Source organism: Pempheris klunzingeri, chromosome 5, assembly GCF_042242105.1.
Source record: "Pempheris klunzingeri isolate RE-2024b chromosome 5, fPemKlu1.hap1, whole genome shotgun sequence".
NCBI lineage: Eukaryota > Metazoa > Chordata > Actinopteri > Acropomatiformes > Pempheridae > Pempheris > Pempheris klunzingeri.
In genome coordinates, this window is record NC_092016.1 from 28,130,001 (window position 1) to 28,147,757 (window position 17,757).

General features: G+C 45.4%; 1 protein-coding gene across 1 annotated transcript in view; it reads right to left on the bottom strand.

The window, feature by feature from the left end:
• Positions 1-8,895, bottom strand: part of enc2 (ectodermal-neural cortex 2) — a 27,917-nt gene extending 19,022 nt beyond the window's left edge. Inside the window, exons 1-2 of the mRNA XM_070830819.1 lie at positions 8,783-8,895; positions 2,682-2,795 (exon numbers count right to left, since the gene is read on the bottom strand). The gene's annotated coding sequence lies outside the window, so the exon portion shown is untranslated. The remainder of the gene's footprint in view (positions 1-2,681; positions 2,796-8,782) is intronic.
• Positions 8,896-17,757: the final 8,862 nt, after the last annotated feature.

A 17,757-nucleotide genomic window follows, 5' to 3' on the forward strand; every position in this document is an offset into this window, starting at 1 on the left:
GGATGAGGAAAAGATGAGTGAGTGGCTGAGAGAAATTTACGTTAGGAGACCGGGTGGCTTTTTCCACACAGCTCCGTCCCTATTGGTCTATGACTCCATGCGCGCCCATATCACCGATGCTGTCAAAAAACAAGCGAAGCGAACTAATTCGGAGCTTGCCGTCATTCCGGGTGGATTAACTAAAGAACTCCAGCCGCTAGATATTGGTGTCAACAGGGCGTTCAAAGCTAGACTGCGAACTGCGTGGGAGCAGTGGATGACAGAAGGCGAACACACGTTCACCTAGACGGGGAGACAGCGCCGGGCGAGTTACGCCACTATCTGCCAATGGATCGTGGATGCCTGGGCTGATTTATCAGTCTCAACTGTGGTCCGAGCTTTCACGAAGGGAGGAATAATCTCTGAACTGCCAGGCAACAGCAGCGACACTGACTTGGATAATGACGAGAGGGAGCCGGGCAGGTTGGATGCCGTACTCGCCCAACTGTTCAATTCGGACACTGAAGAAGAAGAATTCGAGGGATTCGTGGACGAGGAATGAACTGAAAAAGTAAGCTTTACGTGTTATACGTAACTGAACAATGTTGAGTTATGCACTAACGTTTGATTTAGTGGTATCAGACTGTTTCTTTTACTACGTGTTTACTGAACCAGGGAAAAGTTCCCCTCCACGTTTGGGAGAAGAGTGAGCAAGGCTGGGAGATATTGTTAATATGCACATTAACGTTTGAACAACGTTACCATGGGAGTGAACGGAGTTGTCAGAACGCTTAATAAAGTTTGACTTTATCTGACCGTTTTGTTGACATTCCTTTTAGCACAGCTCCATCTAGTGGATGCACAACGCAACCCCAGTCAAACGTTTGACTGCAGTATCTTCTATTCTATGCGCCTTATAATCCGGTGCGCCCTATATATGAAAACAGTTCTAAAATAGGCCATTCATTGAAGGTGCGCCTTATAATCCGGTGCGCCTTATAATGCGGAAAATACGGTACTACCCGTGTTTTTGCCTTCAGAACAGCATCACTTCTTCTAGTTACACTTGTAGAGTTGTACAGTTTTTGAAGGAACTCAGCAAGTAGGTATAGCTAATAGTCTATTTGAGTTTTTTCAGTCACGTTTAGAGCGAACCATAGCACAGAGACAGCTCTGGTGAAGGTTACAAACACTCTGTATGGCATCAGACAGAGGACTTCTCTCTGTACTTGTCTTGTTAGATCTGAGTGCTGCTTTTGATACCATTGACCATCACATCTTATTACAGAGACTGGAACAATTCATTGGCATAAAAGGAACTGCATTAAGCCAGTTTAAGTCCTATTTCTCAGATCAATTGCAGTTTGTACATGTTAACAATGAGTCCTCTGTCCACACTTAAGTTAGACATGTTCCACAAGGTTCAGTGCTTGGACCAATACTATTTACTTTATATGTGCTTCCTCTGGGTAATAATATCAGGAAGCACTCCATTAATTTCCACTGTTATGCAGATGATACCCAATTATACTTATCAATAAAGTCAGATGAATCCAATCAGTTGGCTAAACTTCAAGTCTGCCTTAAGGACATAAAGGGCTCCTGGATGAGCAGCAACTCTCTGCTGCTAAACTCAGATAAAACTGAAGGTAGCACCTTGGCAGCAGAGTTTGGCTGGTCCTCACCCAGTTTTAAGCCTCCTACAGCTCTTTCGGTTTCAGTTAATGACTGTTTCAACCTACATATGAAAGTGATGATCATTAGTACCTTCTTCTTCTTCTCCTTTCAGCTTTTCCCTTCAGGGGTCGCCACAGTGAATCAGTTGCCTCCATCTAACCCTGTCTTCTGCATCCTCTTCTCTCACACCAACTACCTTCATGTCCTCTTTCACTACATCCATAAACCTCTTTGGTCTTCCTCTAGGCCTCCTGCCTGGCAGTTCAAAACTCAGCATCCTTCTACCAATATATTCACCATCTCTCCTCTGGACATGTCCGAACCATCTCAGTCTGGCCTCTCTGACTTTATCTCCAAAACGATGATCATTAGTACCTGTTTGGTATAATTGGTTAATCATACACCTGACTATGATGCTACAAAATCCCTGACTGTGTGCAAGTGTACCTGGAAGAACTGATGCTGTTCCGAAGGCAAAGAGTGGTCACACCAAATATTGATTTGATTATCTTCACAGCATTTCTTCACACCTGCCTAAGACTTTTGTACAGTACTGTACCTGGCTAACATACAGGAAACAGCCCACATGCAGACACAGTTGGCCATTTCATTCTCAACATCGGCTGTTGCTGACCTCCATTGTGTTGTGGCTTTTTACATTTGTGTTTCTGTTGTTGCAATGTTTTAAACGAAATCTTCCCATTCTTTCCAAATGTTTACACAAATGGTGTTTATATGCATACTGAGTGGTGAGGTGAGATCCGATCACAGGTGGTCACTGGAGACACAGTCTAATGCCAGGTGTGTACTGAGGCACTGACATACTGAGACGTCACAAGCATCAACATGCATCTTAGGTGATCAGATCACCTGACAGAGACGAGTTGTTGGACATCTCCAAAGGCAGATGAAAAAAAGAGGCTTAACAACACACCACAGACATGCTGCTTCAGCAGCCTCAACACTTCTTTTGTCTTTTTTGTGTGCGTGTGTGTGTGCGTCTGTATCCATCAACATTTGCTGACATGCACTTTTAGACCAGAGCCACAACAGATCAGCCACAGGATGTTTGGTGTTTAGTGTGTGTTTCACAGATCACAATGCAGGCTTGATAAGATCCTTGGTGTGGCTGGACTGTGCTGAATGAACAAAAAGGACAAGCGTGAGCACATGCACACAACACAATGCTACTGATGGCACAGAGGTGTGAAGGACGAGACAATGCTCAGTGTGCATGTTTATGCAACGCAGTAAAGTACCCTATATTGGCAGTGAGCTTTAAGAGAGCTCATAACAAAGTCGTGGTGATCACTCAGGCTGCAGGTGGACCTGTGAGCTCATAGGAACCATTGATGTGACCATGTAATCCATGCATGGGTGAGGACACAGCCGCCGGAACAACAGATGGTTTGAACAGATAGAGAAATTGTCTCATGCTCGTTACGATCACTCTGAAAGCAGAGCCTGTTGAATTTCATGTGTCATCCTGCCTTCCTTCTACCTTAGATCTAGCTGGGTATATACATACATATATACATACAGTGGCAAGAAAAAAATATGTGAACCTTTTGGAATTTCATGGTTTTCTGCATTCACTTGTCATAAAATGTGATCTGATCGTCATCTTAGTCAAGGGTATTGACTAATATAATGTGCCTAAAATAACAAAAAAAATCTGATCTTTCATGTCTACCAACAACCATAAACACCTCATAGTACTAGTGGAAAAAGTATGTGAACCCTTGAGTTAATGACCTCAAAAAAGCTAATTGGAGTCAGGTGTTAGCATACCTGGACTCTTGTTAAGAAAATGAGTTTCTAGGTGTGGACTAGAGCTTGACTGGTAAAAAACAGTCAAAGCTTTTGAGTTTGCTCCGCACAAGAAGAATGCGCTTATGTGAGCCATGCCTCGCCAAGAAGAGCTTTCAGAGGATCTATGATGACTTGTTGATTTGCATAAAGCTGGAAAGGGTTACTAGGTGATGTCAGAGACTTTAGAAACTCACCAGTCTACAGTTAGGCAAACGATCTACAAATGGAGACACTTTGGGACTGTGGCTACTCTACCAAAATGTCAAAATGACCCCAAGAGCATAACGAAGACTCATAAATGAGGTAAAGAAACAACCCCGAGTGACAGCCAAAGATTTGAACATATATCTTCATGAGTCTCGAGTATGTAAAACATTGAACGAGCAGGGTGTCTATGGCAGGACACCACGAAGGAAGCTGCTGCTTACTAAAAAGAACATTGCTGCACGCCTGAAGTTTGCGAAAAAGCACATTGACACTCCACAGCGGTATTGGCAAAATGTTTTGTGGACTGATGAAACTAAGATTGAACTATTTGGAAAGAAAACACAGCACTACATCTGGAATAAAAACTGCTCTGCATATCATCATGAAAACACCATCCCAACTGTAAAGTATGGTGGAGGAAACATCATGATTTGGGCCTGCTTTGCTGCAGCAGGGCCTGGCCAGCTTGCAATCATTGAGTGTATCAAAAAATTCTTCAGGATAATGTGAGACTATCTGTACGTCAGCTGAAACTCTGTCGAAGTTGAATGACGCAACAGGACAATGACCCAAAACACCGGAGCAAGTCCACAGCAGAATGACTTCAGAAAAACAAAATCCGCCTTTTGGAGTGGCCATGTCAGACCCCAGACCTCAACCCAATGGAGATGCTACGGAATCATTTGAAGAGAGCCATACACATGAAACGTCCACAGAATATGACGGAAATTCAGTTCTGCCAGGAAGAATGGGCTACAATTCTGAATCCTGAACGATGTGCAGGTCTGATCCACAGCTACAGGAAGCACCTGGTTGAGGTTAGTGCTGCCAAGGAGGGGGGTCAACCAGTTATTAATTCTAGGGGTTCACTTTTTCCACTACCATGTATGAATGTTGAATGAGTGTGTTCAATAAAGACATGGAAGATCAGAATTTTTTTTGTGTTATTATTTTACGCACATTATATTTGTCAATACCCTTGATTCATATGAAGATCAGATCACATTTTATGACAAATTAATGCAGAAAACCATGAAATTCCAAAAGGTTCACATACTTTTTCTTGCCACTGTATATATCCCATCTATCCACCTGGCCAATGTCCGTTCACTGGCAAAAAAGATAGACGAACTGCTGCGCCTAAACAGAACCAACACAGACTTCAGAGGATCCGCTGCCCTGTGCTTCACAGAAACCTGGCTTGGTGAGCTCATACCGGACACTGCACTTCACCTGCAGGGCCTCCAACTCCTCTGAGCAGATCGCATAAGCCAACCTGCCCTCTATCCAGGACTTAAACACAGTCAGAGTCAGGAAACAGGCAGGAAACATCACTTCAGAAACTCTAACTGGGCATATGTAGCAAAGCATACGTGTATACACAGCTGAGCAATGGTTTAACCTTGTGGTACTGGCTTTGATTTGCTTTAATGTTGAGAGTTTGCATGTTCTCCCTGTGATTGTGTGGGCCAAAAGTCGTGGAAGTCAGGTTAACTGGTGACTCTAAATTGCCCATAGGTGTGAGAGTCAATGTGTCAGCCCTGTGACTGACTGGTGGCCAGGGTGTACCCCACCTCTTGCCCAATCTCAGCTGGGATTGGCTCCAGCCCCCCCGTGACCCTGAAGGATAAACGTTATAGACAATGGATGGAAGAATGTAATTATTGATTATTTCCAATGTGGCAAAATGCCCACTCTCTCTGCGCTAGTTAAAATTTCACATGGTTGCATTCATGTCCAGCACTTAGTGCCATATGTACAGTGCAATCATCCATCTAATTCTGCAAAGTAACTAAAGCTGACACAAATGTAGTGGAGTACAACGTACAATATTTGCCTCAGATGGAGATGAGAAGTGGAACAAGGTAATGGAACAGAAAATAGAAATAGTGATTACATGTACCTCAAATTTGTACTTGAGTAAATTTACTGCTAACACGGTATCTGTGGTTGGAGTTTATTTTAAAAATAATAAATAACTTGTTATATCAGCCACTGCTAAGAAACTTCAAACTCAATCTTTACATCAATGCAGAGCTAAGTTAGAAAAATTAAGCCAATGATTCATCAGCATGAAGGTTATTGGTTAACATCATGCTGTATCAAAAACAACATGCGACCAACGTCATGTTCTGGTGGAACACCTGAGAACCCTAACCCTAGCACCAATGCTCCTGGTGCAAAAGTCAGGGTGGAGCTCTGAGTGTCTTGTTGTGTCCAACCAAGAGTTGAAAAAATGTCACCTCTGCACTGACCAGACTGTTTCAGAGCTCACAGCTTCGGCCGGGAGGGTCACACATTGGACCACCTGTGTGCCACTCTTCTATCAATCCAAAGTCAACATTTTCACACTAGAAGTTAACTAGACACGATGCTAGCCTGTCCATCTTCTGCATGATTAGAGCACTTTACACACACACACACACACACACACACACACACGCAAGCACACAGGTAGTCAGTAGGTCTCAGCTTGTTTACCCACAGCTAATATGAACAGAAAGTTAATTGACACAAGGCCCATTTCCAGGGCAGTCTTAGACTTTAAACTCTCTCTAACCTGTTAACTTTTGCTCTACACCGTTTTTAGACCTAGGTAAGTAATTATCTAGCAGCAGACTGCCTGAAGGTAAAGCTGCTGACCTATTGTCAGAGGCCAGCCTGAACCATGCTTAAGTCCTTTTTGTGAACACATCAACCCATGAAAAATACTAATGAACACACTATACCTGTGGCAGTAGGACAGTTCAGTAACCCACTTTTCGTCTGCATTTCCTACTGACTTGTTAAGAGCACTGAAACTGTTCTACTGAGGGACCGTGACAATATTGACAACACAACCCACCATTTCCCTGCCAAATATACATTGTCTTTACATATGTGGGGGCTAAGAAAGACTGACCCTGTTCACACCGGGCAATAACATGAGTCTTAGGTGATCTGATCAGTGCATCAGTTCACACCTGGCATTAAAATGCATCTCCACTTGTGATCAGGTCTCACTTCCAAATGGTAGACACATTTCATTTTACACATTAAAAACATCTATTTAATGGCAGTGTCTAACACCATCTCCCTTTTAGAAGTCTGTGTGTCTATGCCTGGTCTACTCCGATGGAGCGCACAGCAAAGCTTCTGTAAGCAGCTATGTGGAGAACAGAGCTGTGGCCTTTCATATCCATGTAAAAAAGACATTCAGGGTTTGAAATTTACTCACCACTCGTGCTGATCAGCAGGGTGAATGTCACCATCTGATAGAGCTAATGCTACTGATGCTCATTCCAACCATCCCACTGAGGGCTGGACATCTGCTACCAGGACACACAAAGTCCTCCACCTGCTTACCTCAAGCTAAGTCTTTTAGAACACCCAGAAAAAAAAAAACAACCAGCACTCCCCAAGACCAAATCTACCTGAGCCACTACATGTTTCTTCCTTCTGGCAAGTGTTCACCAAGTCCACCACGACCAAACTCATTTACCCAAAAGTATCACTCGCCTGAACACCGTCCTTCAGAACCCAGTCTAAGAACCCAGCTAGCAGTCAGAACCCTTTACAGTCCAGATACTCAGTCTTGTGAGCTGACCTGATTTTATTTCACAGGTCTCACTGAGCAGATGGTAACCATAACTCTCAATTCTTCAACACTATGTAGAAATAGTTAACTTTGCTGTTCCATTCTTGTACATATACACATGTACCTGTACATTTGCTCAGGATTACTGGCATGTTAATGCAACAAAAATGGCAGAGCTGAGTTGCAAGGGCAGAGCAGCACAATCACATCAACAGCACGCACACACTTGAGTTCTCTCTCTCTCTCTCTCTCTCTCTCTCTCTCTCCCCCCCCCCCCCCCCCCCCCCCCCCCTCTCTCCCCCCCCTTGAAATACACACACCAGAGGATGCTGCCGTATACTGGAGCCAGAGACTGAAAGTAGTGCAGCCTTTTCTATACATTCAATTGAGACTCAATTTGAATCCAATTGGGGATCCAAGAATGCAAAGCAAACTGTGAGATTCCCAAAGAAAACCCACAGTCTACTAATCAGGGGTCCAGGCTGATATCTCAGAAGCACATTTTTACAATTCAGTCCCCTCTGTATGCGTGAGAGGAGGAATCCTTTCATTGTTTGTCTCAGTGCAGGCTGTCTCCCATATCTTCCCCCGTCAGTTGTGTTTACATGTAGTTAGAAATGTGTGGAAGAGGAGGAGTTAAAGAATGAGCCTTTAAAGCTGTTGCTTTTTCATAAAATATACTCCATTAGGTGAGGTTGTGACATGTATATGACATTATTCAACCAAAATGCACCTCAACAGGTGATGCTTCAGTGCCCAAATGTTCCCAGTTAGATGAGCTCCAGTGACCCCTTCACTAACTTCACTTCCCTCCGCTCTCCTGACTGACCTGTTTGTTTAAGTCAGTGACAACTAATCAATGACAGTGGGGGCTTTGAACACAGGACACCGACACTGAGGAGGACACCAGGAACATAGGTGCGTATAAGCCAACATTAGGCTGCTTTTAAACATCACAGTTCCATGTGAATCTGGTATAGGGTGAAATGTTCTCATTAATATCATTCAATCCTTTAATCAACCTCCGAAGTTAGACACATGTCAAGGCCCTGACCTGCTCAGTCGTTGTCGCCATCATCATATCCAACATTATTTGTTAGTGTATGAATGTGTGTCAAAAAGTCTCATTCAGCAGACCATAAATGAGGAGGGGCACAGACGGCGGCTAACACTCAGTCTTCCAGTGAGACCAGCTGAGCCACCACGAGAAGCTAGTGAAGTTAGCTCTGAAGTTAGCAGCGTGTGCTTGTGGCCACAGAAGATGGGAGTTACTGTCTGTGGAGCCACGCACGGACGAGTCTACGTGGGAGAGAACACTCAGGCTGAGGTGGACCTGCCGACGGTGACCGAGGCTCCCCGGCCAGTGTACCCTCCATGGCCCGTGGAGGTATCAAAGGTGGCGGACAGCCGCTAGTGTGTGTGTGTGTGTGTGTGTGTGTGTGTGTGTGTGTGTGTGTGTGTGTGTGTGTGTGTGTGTGCGACAAAAGAGCTAATTACAGCACAGTAGAAACAGCTCCACTGTGGTCCCACCTGGTGTCTGCCTGCTTACTCACGCGTCTCTCGGTGTGAAGTTAAACCCGCAGAACGCAGAGCTCCAGCTCGACGGAAACATTACATTTCTGTGACAATGGCTCAGGTCTATCCGTATCTCTCTGCCCGACTGGTTTTGGAAGAAAACCCTTTCAAAGTGTACCGATACCACCGACCAATGGCTGTTGGTTTAATCGTGACTGACGTCTTTCTGACCAATCCCCGGTGTCAGCCTGACGCAGGGCTGACCTCTCGGCCAATAAAAGTAAGAGGAGGCGGGATTTTAATGGATTTGTCGAACGCGACTTTGCTTTGACCAATGGTTGAAGTTAACTGTGTGCAAAACGAAGCCAAAACCAATGAAACACGTCAACTCGGAGTAGGCGGTATTTAGACAGCTGTATCAACCAATCAGTGACAGCTAAGAACTTGGATTAATGGCGGCAGCAAAACAATAGCACGTTGGCACCTGACAGAGAGAAGGTCTGAGGGCAGTCCCCGGACTTTGTCTTGTACTCCACATAAACTGTGACTGACACAGCCTTCACATAATGAGAAGAAAACCTACAGTGTCTAACACTAGGAGCCATTCTTTGATTGCTGTTAAAATGCCTGTCAACACCTGCTCTGTCCACTTTATTTTCTCTTTAAAACATAAAGCAACATTTCCTTCTGGTGAATTATACAGTGTTCACTTATACATTTGGGGCTATTTTAAAGGCCTGTACAACTTCAAAATGATGCAAATACTTTAACCAAGATAGTCCTCTATTCGCTTATGGGAAGAGCATGGGGAAAACCCTTAATTTAGTCAGCGTGCTGGTTTGAAACACCACCTAGTTCTCACCCCAGATTAGCAAGACAGGAGTTCTGACTCCAGATCAGTGACATCCAGCTATTGATCCAGATATCTTTGGGTTTAACTCAGGTTTTTGCCATCTCAGAGCTGGTTCACTTTTAACTTGAGTCCATCACCATGGTAAGCAAGATAGATAGAGAGAGAGACAACACAAACAGCAACCAACGTACTAGCAGTGACTGTAGTACTAACAATAGGAATGTGTCTAAAAGATTAGCAGTATGATATTATTGAAAAACATGACGAGTGGCCGACGATCCCCAGCAGTGATTCATGAAGCAGAGAACCGCAGCAGCAGGACCAGGACCAGAATCCACAGGAACCTGAGAGATGAGAAAGCACAGAAAGGCTCCGGGGAAGATAGCAAGTTAGAGGCAGACATTTGGCTGACATGAGACATAATGATGGACAGGAAGAGGAGGATAGAGAATAGAGAGGAGCTCAGTGCACCATAGGAGTCCCCCGGCAGTCTGAGCCTATAGCAGCATAACTAGGGGCTGGTCTAAGGCCTGATCCAGCCCTTAACTATATGCCTTGTCAAAAAGGAAGGTTTTTAGTCTACTCTTAAATGTAGAGAGGGTGTCTGCCCCCCCAACCCAAACTGGAAGGGGGTTCCACAGGAGAGGAGCCTGATAGCTGAAAGTTCTGCCTCCTGCACTACTTTTGGAGACTTTGGGAACCACCAGTAGACCTGCATTCTGGGAGCGCAGTGCTCTAGTGGGGTAGTACGGTACTATGAGCTCTTTAAGATATGATGGGGCCTGACCCTTAAGAGCCTTGTAGGTGGGGAGAAGGATTTTAAACTCTATTCTAGATTTTACTGGAAACCAATGAAGAGAAGCCAGTACAGGAGAAATGTGGTCTCTTCTTTTAGTTCTCGTCAGAACACGAGCAGCAGCGTTCTGGACCAGCTGGAGATTCTTTAACGACTTATTGAGGCAGCCTGATAATAATGAGTTACAATAGTCCAACCTAGAAGTGACAAATGCATGGACCAATTTTTCTGCATCATCAGTGGATATGATGGGCCTGATTTTAGCAATATTACGTAGGTGGAAAAAGGCAGTTCTAGAAATCTGTTTAATGTGGGAGTTAAAAGACAAATCTTGATCAAATAAGACTCCCAGATTCCTCACAGTGGAGCTGGAGGCCAGAGTAATGCCATCCAGAGCAGTTATGTTGGCAGAAAAGGTGTCTCTGAGGTGTCTTGGGCCAAGCAGAATAACTTCAGTTTTATCTGAATTTAGCAGCAGACAGTTGCTGCTCATCCAGGACTTTATGTCCTTAATATGACTGGCTTCATATTAAAAAGAAAGAAAGAAAGTCAGAACATAAAGTAGACTCCAGTGATTTCTCTCTAACCTGTTGACGTGGCAAAGAACCAAGGTTCTAAGCCACTAGGCCAGATTTATAGTTGTCTTATCAGTGCGCAATGGATTGAGAACACTTTTGTCAGGACCACTGCTCCTGCTCCTGCCTTTGGCCAGAGGTGGCACTGTTTGTCTGTCTCTGTGTCTCTCTCTTTCTCTGTGTGTGATTGCAGGAGCGGAGGCAGCTGTGTGATCACCTGCAAGCAATCAGTCTGTCAGCTACTTAAGTCCGGTTCTGGCATTTACCCCCTGTCAGTTTGTCAACTCTGTTGTTCATCCCAGACCTGTTCCTTCCCCGATCGCGACTCCTGCCCTGCCTTGCCGGTCCTGGATTCCAGCCTGCGACTCCAGCTTTGAAACCTGTTTTGGAACACTGTTTGCTTAGATCAGCCTTAGTACCTAACAGCTAAGTTTTCTAGTTATTTTGTTAGCTGTTCTCTTTTTGTTTATTGGTTTCCGGCCCTTGTAGTTCGGCAGCTAAGCTTTGTCCTTTTGCTTTGTTAGCTGTTCCGTCCTCAGTTGGTTGTCTTTGTTTTTGTGATCTGCTATACTCCCTTTGTTAGTTCCCCTTTTTTGTTTGCGAGGAGTGGCAGCCTCGTCATTTTTTCATATCCGGTGATTATTAAATCCGTGTTTAACCTAAATTCTGTTTGTGGGTCCTGTGTTCACATTTTGGGTTCTCGGTCCAGTTCTGACAGTACAAACTGACCAAGATGGACCCAGTGGACACGGATGCCAATTGGGAAACCACATCTGGCCCCTCGGTGCGCCAGGCTGTAGCCAGCCAAGGGGTGCTGTTGGGGCAGCACGACCAATCCTTGAGATCCTTGACGGAAAGTAATGTAGCCATGCTCCACCAGATGGCGGCGCTTACCAGTCAGGTTACGAATCTTTCAACTCTGATAGTGCAGCTTACACCAGGTCAACCCACAGAGGCATCTCGGTCAGCTCAGTTAGCATCAGGCCCCCCCGTATCACCTGTTCATGGTCTAAGTTTGACTCCGTGAGCCTTTTGTTCCGGTGCCCGAGCGTTACGCAGGAGACATGGGCACGTGCAGGGCTTTTTTGACTCAGTGTTCTTTGGTGTTTGGACAGCAGCCGGGGTCATATGGTACAGATCACGCTCGCATAGCTTACCTGATTAGTTTGCTGAAAGGTTCGGCCCTTGAGTGGGCTACAGCGGTTGGGAATAAGCAGTCAGAGTTCTGCAACTCGTATGAAGCCTTCACACAGCAGATGTGTATGGTGTTTGACCACCCCGTACGGGGCAAGGATGCCTCCAGGCGTTTTTTTTGCTTGCGCCAGGGCTCCCGCAGTGTGGCTGAGATGGCGGAGGAATTTAGGACTCTTGCTGCAGAATCTGGCTGGAATGACGAGGCCCTCCAGGGAGCCTTTTTGCAGGCCCTTAATGACTCTGTAAAAGACGAGCTGGCCTGCCGGGATGAGCCTAAAGAGCTGGATGAACTTATCACTCTCTCCATACGCATTGACAACAGACTCCGTGAGCGGTGGAGAGAGCAGAATGTTGGTTATCGGCCACTGACGAGCGGCGGGTCCACTCCTCGCCGTCCTGATCATGCACCGCCTCCGCCAGCCTACAAACCTGCAAACCTGCCAGAACCAGAACCCATGCAGATTGGACATGCCAAGCTGTCACCGGAGGAAAGGACACGGCGTAGGGAGTCCAATGCGTGCCTGTATTGTGGGAAGCCTGGCCACTACCTGTCTACCCGCCCCTCCCGACCAGTAAAAGAGCCGGCTCATCAGTAACCCGGGAGATTCTGGTGAGCCCAACTACCTGTCCTCCTCCCACACGTTTCCAGCTTTCTGCCTCCCTCTTGTGGGGCAACCAGGCATTGGCTCTCTCGGCTCTCATTGACTCTGGGGCTGAGGAGAGTTTTATCGATCAGAGTCTGGTGGCACAGCTAGGGATAGAGACAGTGGAGCTCCAGTGTCCATTAGAAGCCAGAGCCCTCAATGGCCAACCTTTAGCCCAAGTCCACCTGAAAACCACCCCGGTCACAATTTTGCTTTCTGGGAATCATCAAGAGACTTTACACCTTTACGTCATCGACTCCATTCACACACCACTGGTACTGGGATATCCATGGCTCCGGAAACATAACCCCCAAATTAACTGGTCATTAGGGAAGATTAGTTCCTGGAGCGGGTTCTGTCATGCTAACTGTCTGCTCTCTGCTCAAGCTCCCCCGGTTACAGGACCTGAAGGAGTTCCTGAACCTCCTGACCTGAGTGGTGTCCCTGTGACCTATCATGACCTCGCTCTGGTTTTTAGTAAGCATCAGGCCTTGTCCTTGCCGCCTCACCGCCCCTATGATTGTGCGATAGATCTGCTACCAGGTGCACCTCTCCCTAGTGGCCGGCTCTACAACCTCTCCAGACCTGAACGTGAGGCCATGGAGAGATACATAAAAGAGTCACTTGCTGCTGGGATCATCCGGCCTTCATCCTCTCCAGTGGGTGCTGGGTTCTTTTTTGTTGATAAGAAGGATCGCACCCTCAGGCCTTGTATTGACTTCCGTGGACTTAACAACATCACCATCAAAAATAAATACCCACTGCCCCTCATCAGTTCTGCATTTGACCTCCTTCATGGCGCCACCATCTTCACAAAATTGGATTTGCGCAATGCATACCACCTGGTGCGCATCAGAGAGGGCGACGAATGGAAAACAGCATTCAACACACCGCTAGGGCACTTTGAGTACCTAGTGATGCCATTCGGCCTAACTAATGCCCCAGCGGTTTTCCAAGCATTGGTGAATGATGTGTTGAGGGACATGATTAACAGATTTGTCTTTGTGTACTTGGACGACATTTTAATTTTTTCTCAGACCCCAGAGGACCACACACAGCACGTCTACCAGGTCCTCCAGCGACTCCTGGAGAACAAGCTGTACGTTAAGGCGGAAAAATGTGAGTTCCATGTTCCTTCTGTGTCATTTTTGGGCTACACTGTGGCACAGGGCCAGGTACAAATGGACCCAGCCAAGGTTGCAGCAGTCGCCGAGTGGGCCCGACCAGGAAGTCGGAAACAACTACAGAGGTTTCTTGGTTTTGCCAATTTCTACAGACGATTCATTAAGGATTACAGTAGGATTGCGTCACCCCTTACTACACTTACCTCAACATCCATCACCTTTAGATGGACTCCCGAGGCGGAGACAGCCTTTCAGACTCTAAAAGAACTCTTTAGTTCAACCCCTGTTCTCATCCAGCCAGACCCTGCTCGACAGTTCATTGTGGAGGTGGATGCATCTGACATCGGAGTAGGGGCAGTCTTGTCACAACGCTCACCCACTGACAATAAAATACATCCAGTTCTGACAACTTTGGCTAATAGATCAAAAACTTGGAGTTAGAAAAGTGATAAGGAAAATCAATCACTTGTGGCGAGCGGAGGGCCAGAAAAATAAAGAAATAGTCGTTCTTACTCTATTTTTAACAAATCAAGTTGCCAGACAACGCCACTTTGGGATCTCAGCCCAAAGAACTGAATGATGCACCTTTAAAGGCGCACAGGTCCGTTCACTCAAGTAGCAAGAGCAGTGTTCCAATCTCAAAAAATAAGTTTTATTAACAGAATTTGATTAAAATGATATAAAAACACACCATTCACACGGGGATTAAACTAGGGGACTAAATTAAAGCTGAGGATACAGGTGCACGAGCTGATGGACCGGTGAATCCCAACAAACAAAAAAAGAGAAGACACCCAGCTGTGACAGTCACACACACACACACATGAAGGATACCCGAATCCCAGGGAGCACAGCACACAAAAGGGGATCCCACCACCAGACCACCGGACCTCAGCAACTAAAACAAAAGGAACACACACACGGGTTAGTGGGGTTACAATAATCCAACAGAACAACAAACAATAGCTATACAAAAACTTGGAAACAAATAAATGGCAGCAGAAATCAATTAAATTAATTAAACAAAACTACCGGTTGCCAAATATAAATTGCTCAAAATACAAAGAAAAATAAACAAGGTAAGAAACAAGAAAAACTCTGCCCAAATGAAATATCTAAACAAATAAATCTAAATATAAAAATAATCAATACAACAAATCAAGACAACGGAGCAGGGCAATGAAAACAAAAATGCAACCCACACTCCCAACAAACAGACTTTAAAAAGGGCTCCAATCAAGCCAGTCAATTAATAACAGTCAGCACACCAGAGTACCACGCAATGCTTGCGAGTGATGTAAGCCAGGGGGAAAGCAAATGTCTTAAAAAGGCAGGTGAAGTAGAACCTCTCCACCAGACGGATGATGGAAATCGACGCGTTACAGCGGACACGCCGAGGAAACTCACTGACGCCGATCTCCACAAAGCAGCAGCGATCCACACAACGCAGCAGCGATCCAAACAAAGCAGGTCCCCACAAAGCAGCAGCAGTCCCCAGCTACGAGCAGCGCCAACTATGTAGTCAGCTGCTGACGCCACACACCTGACCGCAAAAATCACCGTGCCAACAGTGAGCAGGGTACACGATCCATAAAACTCCGGGGCACTCGAACCAAGGGCCCTGCCCGATGCGAGCGTGGTTGAGCCGGCAGTGACGCAACCAACCAGGAAGCAGAGAGGGAGAGCCAGCAGGGGGGTGTTGGGCTTCACTATACAGTGAATAGCACATGGTGAAGACCGCATGTTTCTTTTCTGTGTAAAACTATTGGGCTCCTTTCCCCAATGCCCAGTTTCACAGATAGGTGTGAAATCACCCCCGCGCCCAGCTCCACTGTCACCATTGGCCGGAGGGGACACATGATTTTACGACCGCAGGCCCACAAAACCAGTTCACCCCCACTGAACTCTTTTTTTTTTTCTCATCGTCTCTCCTAAAGTGGAGAGACCAGCTCTTTCCTGCTCCCTCTCCTCCTGCAGAGGAGAGACCAGCTCAACTCAGCTAAGCTCTGCCTCAGTGTGGTCTGTCCAGAGCAGCCACCTCCTTCATGGTAGCGACACAAGGTCCTGCCTGAAGTAAGCAGATCAGCGCCAGCAGGCACGACCCAGAATCTGCCAGCTGATAACCAACAACAAGAGCACACCAGCAAGTTAGCACAGAGCTGCTAACTAACAGGAACAAAGGAGCGACCGGATTCCTCCAGCCTGCAACCACACAGCAACGGACACGAACCACACCTTTCCTCCAGCAACAAGCTGAGAAAGCAGCACCCTCAAGGACACTTCTTCTACCCCTTTAAGGACTGGTAACAAACTCTAACTGGGCATAATTAGCATAGCATTACTGCATACATGGTTTACCCTTGTTAATGTATTGACTTGCTTTAATGTTCATTGAGTTTGATTATTGTGATGTGTTGCAGATTACTGTGCATCCATTAAGTTTAGTTGATGTTAGCCTACAAACTAACCATCCTGTCTTACCCTGCACCTTTATCTCTCTCACACTCACAGTCTGCAACAGGCCACTGAGGGACAAAGCTAAGCTAACAGCACTTAGCTTCCTTTGTCTCCTGTGCCCCACACCCCAGGGGGTCTGGCCATCACCATTTGGTCTCTCTCCCCCACCTTTGTGGGACCCATCTCACATTCCTCAGCCTTATCACACACACACACACACACACACACACACTCTTATTATTTGTTAGTTTAGTCATAGAGACGTAGTTAGATTGTTTGATTGATTTTGTTTCTGTAACAGCAGACGTCTTTAATACCTACTCTGCTTCAGCTGTACTTACAACCAAAGTACAAGTCCTTAATGCATAACAAATGATGTCCCTGAATTTTGCTCTGTTTTAATAAATGTTTTAATACCTGCTGTCTCCTTTAATGTTGTACAAGTGTGGACACTGCCAACCTCTACACTGTCAAGAACTCCTTAATCCTTCAACTAGCTATCAATGTGGTAATTTTGGTAGTAATTATTAAATTAATTATAAAACATAATTCCAAATTGATAGTTTAGTATTTTTATGAGACTAAATCAATTAAAACGGCTGTCTTTTCCTCGTTTTTCGAGGTGGTGCCCCAATCGAGGTGGACTTTAATCAAAGTTCATTTATTTTAATAATTATTAATTATCTTTGATAATTATTAATTATTTCTGATAGCCAAATTGAACATTACCACTTGTCAAAGCACAACAGGGGAAATCCACCCCTTAAATAGCCATGGTGCCGTCAATGGTTGGCTATGGTGCTGCCAATTGGCACCGTCAGAGTATAATAATGGCAACACAATTTCTATGCTGCTACAGACTCAAACAGTCTTCAGGAGACAGAGTTCAGAGCAGCAAACAGTCCTTTAATGACGGCTTTTTAAAGGGAGAACAGTCTATCTGCACAGTACATACAGTCAGAGAGTTCTGAGCTCTCACATACAGTACATCAGCTTATATTCTCATGAGGCTCCACCTGGTTTCCTTTCATCACACCATCAAAATAACCAATCTAGTTATATTGTAACATTACATCATTATAATCATTGGTCAGGTGTGGGTAGTGTAACATTACACCATTATGTTTCTTGACCAGGTCGGGCCTGGATGATGCATCCTTGAGTTGGGATTGTAGAGACTTTCCAGCCACCTGCACTAGTGCGGGCATGCTTTCTTTTTTTATATGCCATGTTGTATAAATTTTACACCAATATTTCTTTCTTTCAATATTTCCTACCTTGTTCTTATTTTTTATTCTAAGTTCTCTCTTCATTGTACACCCTTATTTCTTAGCTTCCTTTTGTTGC